Genomic DNA, 9,134 nt, shown 5'->3' on the forward strand with positions numbered 1-9,134 from the left:
CCTCATCGATCAGTGAAAGGAAAGAAAGGAGAAAAAGGAGCGGAGGCCCCACGGCCAAGGTTCCTGGGACAGCGACGGCCGCACGCGCCCTCCACCACCCGGGGGTGGGCGGCGGACGCGGGGCTCTGCGTGGGAGCGACCAGGCAACGTCCGCGAGAGGTGCTCCGACGGCCTGAACACCGGCAGAGCCGGCCCGCCGCGGAGCCTCTCCGACGCGCCTGGGGACGCCTCAGCGGGCGCTGCCTGGGGGTCTGGATCGGCAAAATGGGGGAGCGGGAGGTGCCGCCGGCCGCGCGATCGGGACAACGATTCCCTTTCACTGAGGTCAACGGGACCGGGAGAAGGCTGCGGCTAGCTCGAGTCCCCCGGTCTTCCAGCGTTCCGAGAGTGCCAGCGACCGCCGCCGGCCGCCGGTCTTGCGCCCGACCCGCGGGGAGCCGCGTCCCCCGGGATAAAGGCTAACGACGCCAGGAAGGCTTGACACCCGCCCCGGGCCGTCTGGCTTTCGGCTGCCGGCCACCGCGACCGGCCGCCGCTCTCCGCGCCCGCTTCGCGGGCTCCGGCTTAGGGCGGGCGGAAAAGGAGAAAAGGACGAGGCGCCGCCCACTCGGCCCGTGCTAAGCGCAGTCCCTTCACCCGAGCCTCCCGGCGCTCAGGGCCCGGCCGCACACCACGGGCCGCCCCGCGTACGGTCTCGCGCCGGCAAAACGAGGGGCGAGGCGCCGCCGCCTACGCCCGCGCCGTCATCGGGCTCTCGGGGCCGGGGAAAGCCGCGGCAGGCTCGAAACCTCCCCGGCCGTCTGCGTTCGGCTGCCGGCCACCGCGACCGGCCGCCGCTCTCTGGCGCCCGCCTCGCGGGCTCCGGCTTAGGGCCGGAGAAAAAGGGCGAGGTGTGCCGCCAACCTCGCCCGTGCCACAGGCACTGGGCCCTCCGGAGCCAGGGCAAGCCGCGGCAGGCTCGAAACCCCCGGCCGTCTGCCTCTGGCGTCTGCCGGCAGTAACCTCGCGCCGTCATCGGCCCCCTCCGGGACCGGGGAGGAGAAACCGCCGCAGAGGCTGGACCCCCTTTTCTTCCCCGGCCTTGCGCGTTCGAGAGTGCCGGCGACCGCCGCCGGCCGCCGGGGGAACCGCTTCCCCCGGGGAGAAGACTAACGACGCCAGGAAGGCTTGACACCCGCCCCGGGCCGTCTGGCTTTCGGCTGCCGGCCACCGCGACCGGCCGCCGCTCTCCGCGCCCGCTTCGCGGGCTCCGGCTTAGGGCCGGCGGAAAGAGAGAAAAGGACGAGGCGCCGCCACCTCGGCCCGTGCTAAACGCAGTCCCTTCACCGAGCCCTCCCGGCGCTCAGGGCCGGCCGCACACCACGGGCCGCCCCGCGTACGGTCTCGCGCCGGCAAAACGAGGGCGAGGCGCCGCCGCCTACGCCCGCGCCGTCATCGGGCTCTCGGGGGCCGGGGAAGCCTGCCGCGGCTTTCCCCGGCCGTCTGCGTTCGGCTGCCGGCCACCGCGACCGGCCGCCGCTCTCTGGCGCCCGCCTCGCGGGCTCCGGCTTAGGGCCGGAGAAAAAGGGCGAGGTGTGCCGCCAGCCTCGCCCGTGCCACAGGCACTGGGCCCTCCGGAGCCAGGGCAAGCCGCGGCAGGCTCGAAACCCCCGGCCGTCTGCCTCTGGCGTCTGCCGGCAGTAACCTCGCGCCGTCATCGGCCCCTCCGGGACCGGGGAAGAGAAACCGCCGCAGAGGCTGGACCCCTTTTCTTCCCCGGCCTTGCGCGTTCGAGAGTGCCGGCGACCGCCGCCGGCCGCCGGTCTTTTGCCCAGCCCGCGGGGAACCGCTTCCCCCCGGGAGAAGACTAACGACGCCAGGAAGGCTTGACACCCGCCCCGGGCCGTCTGGCTTTCGGCTGCCGGCCACCGCGACCGGCCGCCCCTCCCCGCGCCCGCCGCTTCGCGGAGCTCCGGCTGGGGCCGGCGGAAAGAGAGAAGAGGACGAGGCGCCGCCACCTCGGCCCGTGCTAAACGCAGTCCCTTCACCGAGCCCTCCCGGCGCTCAGGGCCGGCCGCACACCACGGGCCGCCCCGCGTACGGTCTCGCGCCGGCAAAACGAGGGCGAGGCGCCGCCGCCTACGCCCGCGCCGTCATCGGGCTCTCGGGGGCCGGGGAAAGCCGCGGCAGGCTCGAAACCTCCCCGGCCGTCTGCGTTCGGCGGCCGGCCACCGCGACCGGCCGCCGCTCTCTGGCGCCCGCCTCGCGGGCTCCGGCTTAGGGCCGGAGAAAAAGGGCGAGGTGTGCCGCCAACCTCGCCCGTGCCACAGGCACTGGGCCCTCCGGAGCCAGGGCAAGCCGCGGCAGGCTCGAAACCCCCCGGCCGTCTGCCTCTGGCATCTGCCGGCAGTAACCTCGCGCCGTCATCGGCCCCCTCCGGGACCGGGACCGGGAAGAGAAACCGCCGCAGAGGCTGGACCCCCTTTTCTTCCCCGGCCTTGCGCGTTCGAGAGTGCCGGCGACCGCCGCCGGCCGCCGGTCTTTTGCCCAGCCCGCGGGGAACCGCTTCCCCCGGGGAGAAGACTAACGACGCCAGGAAGGCTTGACACCCGCCCCGGGCCGTCTGGCTTTCGGCTGCCGGCCACCGCGACCGGCCGCCGCTCTCCGCGCCCGCTTCGCGGGCTCCGGCTTAGGGCCGGCGGAAAGAGAGAAAAGGACGAGGCGCCGCCACCTCGGCCCGTGCTAAACGCAGTCCCTTCACCGAGCCCTCCCGGCGCTCAGGGCCGGCCGCACACCACGGGCCGCCCCGCGTACGGTCTCGCGCCGGCAAAACGAGGGCGAGGCGCCGCCGCCTACGCCCGCGCCGTCATCGGGCTCTCGGGGGCCGGGGAAAGCCGCGGCAGGCTCGAAACCTCCCCCGGCCGTCTGCGTTCGGCTGCCGGCCACCGCGACCGGCCGCCGCTCTCTGGCGCCCGCCTCGCGGAGTCCGGCTTAGGGCCGGAGAAAAAGGGCGAGGTGTGCCGCCAACCTCGCCCGTGCCACAGGCACTGGGCCCTCCGGAGCCAGGGCAAGCCGCGGCAGGCTCGAAACCCCCGGCCGTCTGCCTCTGGCGTCTGCCGGCAGTAACCTCGCGCCGTCATCGGGCCGCCTCCGGGACCGGGGAAGAGAAACCGCCGCAGAGGCTGGACCCCCTTTTCTTCCCCGGCCTTGCGCGTTCGAGAGTGCCGGCGACCGCCGCTGGCCGCCGGTCTTTGCCCTTGGATCCCCGCACAGGGGTCTCTGCCGTTCCCTCTCGTGCCGCTCTGCCAACGGCCGCGCGATACCCCTGCTACGGAAACGACTCACCGCTCGCTCCTATAGTATGGGCCGGTACGTCGCCGCCCCCGGAAAGAACCAAGACGGCCGTCTCCGCCCACGGGGGAGGCGCGCCAGCGACGCCGACTTCTACGATGACGTAACTGGAGGCAGCAAACAGCAGCGACCCCTTCGGCAGCTCCGAGGAGCGGAGCGGACAACAGGTCTACCCCTCAGCCCCGCCCGGAAATGCGACTAAGTCCCGCCGGAGCCGGGTAGACCTGGCCGCCCTGTCCGACGGACGCTCCGGCAGCGACAGGCCGGGGTCGCCGGCCGCCACTGGCGGCCGACCCGGGCTCCCGGAGCCGGGTAGACCTGGCAGCCGCCTCCGGCTCCGGAGCCGGGTAGACCTGGCGGCCGCCGCGCGCGCCGGAGCCGGGTAGACCTGGCAGCCGCCGCCGGCTCCGGAGCCGGGTAGACCTGGCAGCCGCCGCCGTCTCCGGAGCCGGGTAGACCTGGCAGCCGCCGCCGGCTCCGGAGCCGGGTAGACCTGGCAGCATCCTCCGGTGCCGGAGCCGGGTAGACCTGGCGGCCGCCGCCGGCTCCGGAGCCGGGTAGACCTGGCAGCCGCCGCCGGCTCCGGAGCCGGGTAGACCTGGCAGCCGCCGCCGGTGCCGGAGCCGGGTAGACCTGGCAGCCGCCGCCGGCTCCGGAGCCGGGTAGACCTGGCAGCCGCCGCCGGCTCCGGAGCCGGGTAGACCTGGCAGCCGCCGCCGTCTCCGGAGCCGGGTAGACCTGGCAGCCGCCGCCGGCTCCGGAGCCGGGTAGACCTGGCAGCATCCTCCGGTGCCGGAGCCGGGTAGACCTGGCGGCCGCCGCCGGCTCCGGAGCCGGGTAGACCTGGCAGCCGCCGCCGGCTCCGGAGCCGGGTAGACCTGGCAGCCGCCGCCGGTGCCGGAGCCGGGTAGACCTGGCAGCCGCCGCCGGCTCCGGAGCCGGGTAGACCTGGCAGCCGCCGCCGGCTCCGGAGCCGGGTAGACCTGGCAGCCGCCGGCGGCTCCGGAGCCGGGTAGACCTGGCAGCCGCCGCGCGCGCCGGAGCCGGGTAGACCTGGCAGCCGCCGCCGGCTCCGGAGCCGGGTAGACCTGGCAGCCGCCGCCGGTGCCGGAGCCGGGTAGACCTGGCAGCCGCCGCCGGCTCCGGAGCCGGGTAGACCTGGCGGCCGCCGCCGGCTCCGGAGCCGGGTAGACCTGGCAGCCGCCGCCGGCTCCGGAGCCGGGTAGACCTGGCAGCCGCCGCCGTCTCCGGAGCCGGGTAGACCTGGCGGCCGCCGCGCGCGCCGGAGCCGGGTAGACCTGGCAGCCGCCGCCGGCTCCGGAGCCGGGTAGACCTGGCAGCCGCCGCCGGCTCCGGAGCCGGGTAGACCTGGCAGCCGCCGCCGGCTCCGGGGCCGGGTAGACCTGGTGGCCGCCGCGCGCCGGAGCCGGGTAGACCTGGCAGCCGCCGCCGGCTCCGGAGCCGGGTAGACCTGGCAGCCGCCGCCGGCTCCGGAGCCGGGTAGACCTGGCGGCCGCCGCCGGTGTTCGAGCCGGGTAGACCTGGCAGCCGCCGCCGGTGCCGGAGCCGGGTAGACCTGGCAGCCGCCGCGCGCGCCGGAGCCGGGTAGACCTGGCAGCCGCCGCCGGCTCCGGAGCCGGGTAGACCTGGCAGCCGGCTCCGGTGCCGGAGCCGGGTAGACCTGGCAGCCGCCGCCGGCTCCGGAGCCGGGTAGACCTGGCAGCCGCCGCCGGCTCCGGAGCCGGGTAGACCTGGCGGCCGCCGCCGTCTCCGGGGCCGGGTAGACCTGGCAGCCGCCGCGCGCGCCGGAGCCGGGTAGACCTGGCAGCCGCCGCCGGCTCCGGAGCCGGGTAGACCTGGCGGCCGCCGCGCGCGCCGGAGCCGGGTAGACCTGGCAGCCGCCTCCGGTGCCGGAGCCGGGTAGACCTGGCGGCCGCCGCGCGCGCCGGAGCCGGGTAGACCTGGCAGCCGCCTCCGGTGCCGGAGCCGGGTAGACCTGGCAGCCGCCGCCGGCTCCGGAGCCGGGTAGACCTGGCAGCCGCCGCCGGCTCCGGAGCCGGGTAGACCTGGCAGCCGCCGCCGGCTCCGGAGCCGGGTAGACCTGGCAGCCGCCGCCGGCCCCGGAGCCGGGTAGACCTGGCAGCCGCCGCCGGCTCCGGAGCCGGGTAGACCTGGCAGCCGCCGGCGGCTCCGGAGCCGGGTAGACCTGGCGGCCGCCGCGCGCGCCGGAGCCGGGTAGACCTGGCAGCCGCCGCCGGCTCCGGAGCCGGGTAGACCTGGCAGGCGGCTCCGGTGCCGGAGCCGGGTAGACCTGGCAGCCGCCTCCGGCTCCGGAGCCGGGTAGACCTGGCGGCCGCCGCCGGCTCCGGAGCCGGCTCGACCGGGCAACTGCCGCCGACCGCGGAGCCAGGTAGACCTGTCGGGCCCCGAGGAGCCGGGTAGACCTGCCGGCCGCTCTGTGCTCCGGAGCCGGCTGGGCCGTGTGACACGGTTCTGCCGGCCGGGGTGGGCTCCGGGGGGGGCGGCGGCGGGGGGGGTGGGGGGGTGGGGTGGCGTGGTGGTAGTGGTGGTGATGGGGGTGCAGTTTTTCGATATTTAAGCGAATCCGGTACAGAGGCCACCCTCTCCCGGTTCTGCCGGCCGGGGAGGGGCGGGTCACGCAAGACTCACTTGATCTCCTTCGCTTTCGAGATTAAACGTCGATAAAATATTAATAAACAATTTTTAAAAATTTTTATTTCTTTTTTTTCTTTTTGTTTTTTTTTAGAGGCGGCGGTCCCCGTGACGAGCCGCCCGGCTCCCCGGCATGTGTTTGCCGTCCGCCGGGAGGCTTCAGGACCCCGGGCGCCCATAGCCGGGTCCGGGTCCCGGCGCTGCCGGGCGCTCGGCGGCTTTTGGTTTCGGTTTCACGGTGTGGGTTTTGGGTGGGGTGTGGGGGGTGGGGGGTGTGTGTGGATGTGCGTTTTGTTCCTTTTTTTCCCCCGCTTGCCATCGTTTTATTTTACTTTGACTTTTTACAATAAAATAAATAGCTTAAAACACACATCTGCGATCCTGCGGACGCCCCCGCCCCCCGCGACATACGCGTCTCAGCCAGCCGAGACACACACACCCCCCCACACCCCCCCCCCCCCCCCGCGCCCGCCCCCCCCCCCCCGCCCCCCCCCCCCCGGCCCCCCCAGCACATAGCCCGCGCGCGCGCGTGGTCCCCCTCCCTCCCTCCCTCCCTCCCTCCCTGCGCTGCAGTTGCAGACCCGCAGCCTGGTAGGCGCGGCCCCTCCCCGACCCCAGACTCTCCGGCGCCCCGGAGCAGCAGGGGGGGGGGCGGGGGCCCCCCGGTGGCCGGGCAGCGGGGCCCCCGCCCGCAGGGAAAGGGACAGCGGTTCCCGCCGCGCCAACGGTCCCGCTCTCAGACGCGGCGGCGGCAGCGGCAGGGAAGGGAGGCTGGCGCAGAGGCAGGTGAGAGCGGTCGGCGAGCAGGCAGGGAGCCTGGCGCAGAGGTAGGCTGGGGCGGGGGGGGGGGGGGCCCTGTGTCTCTTTTCGGAGAAGATTGCTGTTTGGGTGGGTTAGGGTTTTTTTTCCTTCCCTTTTGTGTTTTTTCTCCTCAACCACCCAACACACCACACCACACACACCACACGCACCCCAGCCCCCCCCCCCCCACCCCCACCTTGGCGTTCGCTCGGTTTTCCGCCCGCGGGGGGGGGGCGGGCAGGCGCGCAGCAGTGCGAGTGACTGAGTGAGTGGGAGAGAAAGGCGGCAGCCGGGGCACGGGCACGGCAGGGTAGCGACTCGGCAGCCGGGGTGAGAGACCGCACGCCACCGGGACTCCCCTCTGCCGCCCGGGCACGGAGCCGGCAGGAATGCCGCCGGGTCCTAAAGTCTCCCGCCTGCCTTCCCCGGGGCGGCAAACCTGCCGGAGGAAGGCGCGGGGGTGGGGGGCGCTAGCGGGGGAGGGGGGGGGCGGTGGGGGGCGCCGCCGCGCTCGCCCGCGAACCACGTGGCGGATGGCGGGGGGGGGGGGCGGCGGTGCGCTGGCGGGGGAGTGGGGGGGGGCGGTGGGGGGGGCCGCCGCGCTCGTCGCGAACCACGTGGCGGATGGGGGGGGGGGGCGGCGGTGCGGTAGCGGGGGAGTGGGGGGGGTGGGGGGCCGCCGCGCTCGCCGCGAACCACGTGGCGGATGGGGGGGGGGGGGGGGCGGCGGTGCGGTAGCGGGGGAGTGGGGGGGGCGGTGGGGGGGGGCCGCCGCGCTCGCCGCGAACCACGTGGCGGATGGGGGGGGGGCGGCGGTGCGGTAGCGGGGGAGTGGGGGCGGCGGTGGGGGGGCCGCCGCGCTCGCCGCAAACCACGTGGCGGATGGGGGGGGGGGGGGCGGCGGTGCGGTAGCGGGGGGGGGGGGGGCGGTGGGGGGGGCCGTCGCGCTCGCCGCGAAGCACGTAGCGGGGGGGGGGGGGGGGGGGGGCACGACAACGTCAGTGGGAGACGCACACGCGCGCACGCGCTCCGCGTGCCTACGCGCGCCCGTCTGGGGGGCGGGCGGGCGCGTGCTCGCCCATGCGCGTGGAGCGGCGGGCTAGGGGTTCGGGCCGGGGGTTTACGTTTGCGGGCGCGTGCGCGACGCGGCCGGCGGGGGGCTCGGGCCGGGGGCCCGTTTAGTTTGGGGTGCGCGCACGCAGGAAGAAACGGAAAAGATTCGTGAGGCTGTTGATAACGCCGCCTTCTCTGTTACAGCCCGCGTTGCCGGCGGTGTCGGTGTCCGGCCCGCGCCCTTGCCGGTCGAAGCCGTCCCTGGGAAAGCAGCCGCCGCCTGCCTCGGCCTGGGGCAGAGACCTGGGTCCCCAGGGCCGGTCTCCAGCGACCGTGCGGCAGGGCCCCGGCCAGGGCCGGCGGAGAGAGAGGCGGGCCGCGCTTCTAACAGACGGCCGTCGGCATTTCCGCCGCCGGCGGGATGCGTTGGAGCGGTGAGTCCCACCGAGAGGACGGGCCCGGCGGCCTTAGGCGAGGGGGGACCGCTGCTTTGCCGGCGGCGGGGAGACGGCCCGGGGCGTTCCCGATCGGCCGGCACGGCGGCCGCGAGAGCGCCTCGTCTCCGAGGACGCTCGGCGAAGTCGGCCTGGGCCACGGGGACCGTTTGTCGGGCAAGCGGCCGGCCAGGACTCTCTTCAGAGGCCTGCGAGACCGCCGTCCCTCGGAGGCCCGGCCGCGTCCCCAGAGAGGGCTTCTCGCGGACGGAAGGCCGTCCCGGCAATCGCGGGGCCGGCTGGGCTGGGGCTGGGCTGGGGCTGGAGCGGGCGAGAGGCCTCGTCCGGCCGACGAGTGACGGCCCGTGCTTTTTCTCCGCTCCGGCCAGGTCTCGAGGCGACGTGGAAGGGGCATGCCGCCCCGGGCCGAAAGGAGCTCTCCCCGGAGCCCGGCGCCGTTCTTAAGAAGGATTCGGCCTAGTCATGACGCGCAAGCAATCGACATCGTTACGGAGCTCCAAACTAAAAAATAAAAAAAAAAAAAAAAAGCGACCGGAAATTATGCCAATGTAAGTCAATAATAAAAACTCTACCGCACCATGAACTCGGTTAGTAGTAACAGTGACATTACTGGCGTTAAGGACTTACTGTTACTCGGAAAATATCATCGCGAACGTTATTTATTACTATTATGATGATGATTATTAGCGTTAGCCTTAGCGTTGTCGTCGTCATTGCTAAAATATTAATCTTAAATATATAACGCTAATCTTTATGTTAATATTTTTATATTAAAAAGGCAATAAAAAAATTAGAACCGCGCTACCACGACTAAAGCAAAAC

General features: G+C 73.5%; 1 long non-coding RNA gene across 1 annotated transcript; it reads left to right on the top strand.

Moving 5' to 3' along the window:
- The first annotated feature begins 6,711 nt into the window (after nucleotides 1–6,711).
- Nucleotides 6,712–8,729, top strand: LOC148050725 (uncharacterized). The gene is made up of 3 exons (XR_015700855.1): nucleotides 6,712–6,830; nucleotides 8,062–8,291; nucleotides 8,681–8,729. It is a non-coding gene; the product is annotated as an uncharacterized LOC148050725 (long non-coding RNA).
- Nucleotides 8,730–9,134: the final 405 nt, after the last annotated feature.

The sequence above is a fragment of the Nipponia nippon genome, unplaced genomic scaffold (genome assembly GCF_047370975.1).
Source record: "Nipponia nippon isolate SJK-2023a ecotype South Korea unplaced genomic scaffold, ASM4737097v1 scaffold_72, whole genome shotgun sequence".
Taxonomy (NCBI): domain Eukaryota; kingdom Metazoa; phylum Chordata; class Aves; order Pelecaniformes; family Threskiornithidae; genus Nipponia; species Nipponia nippon.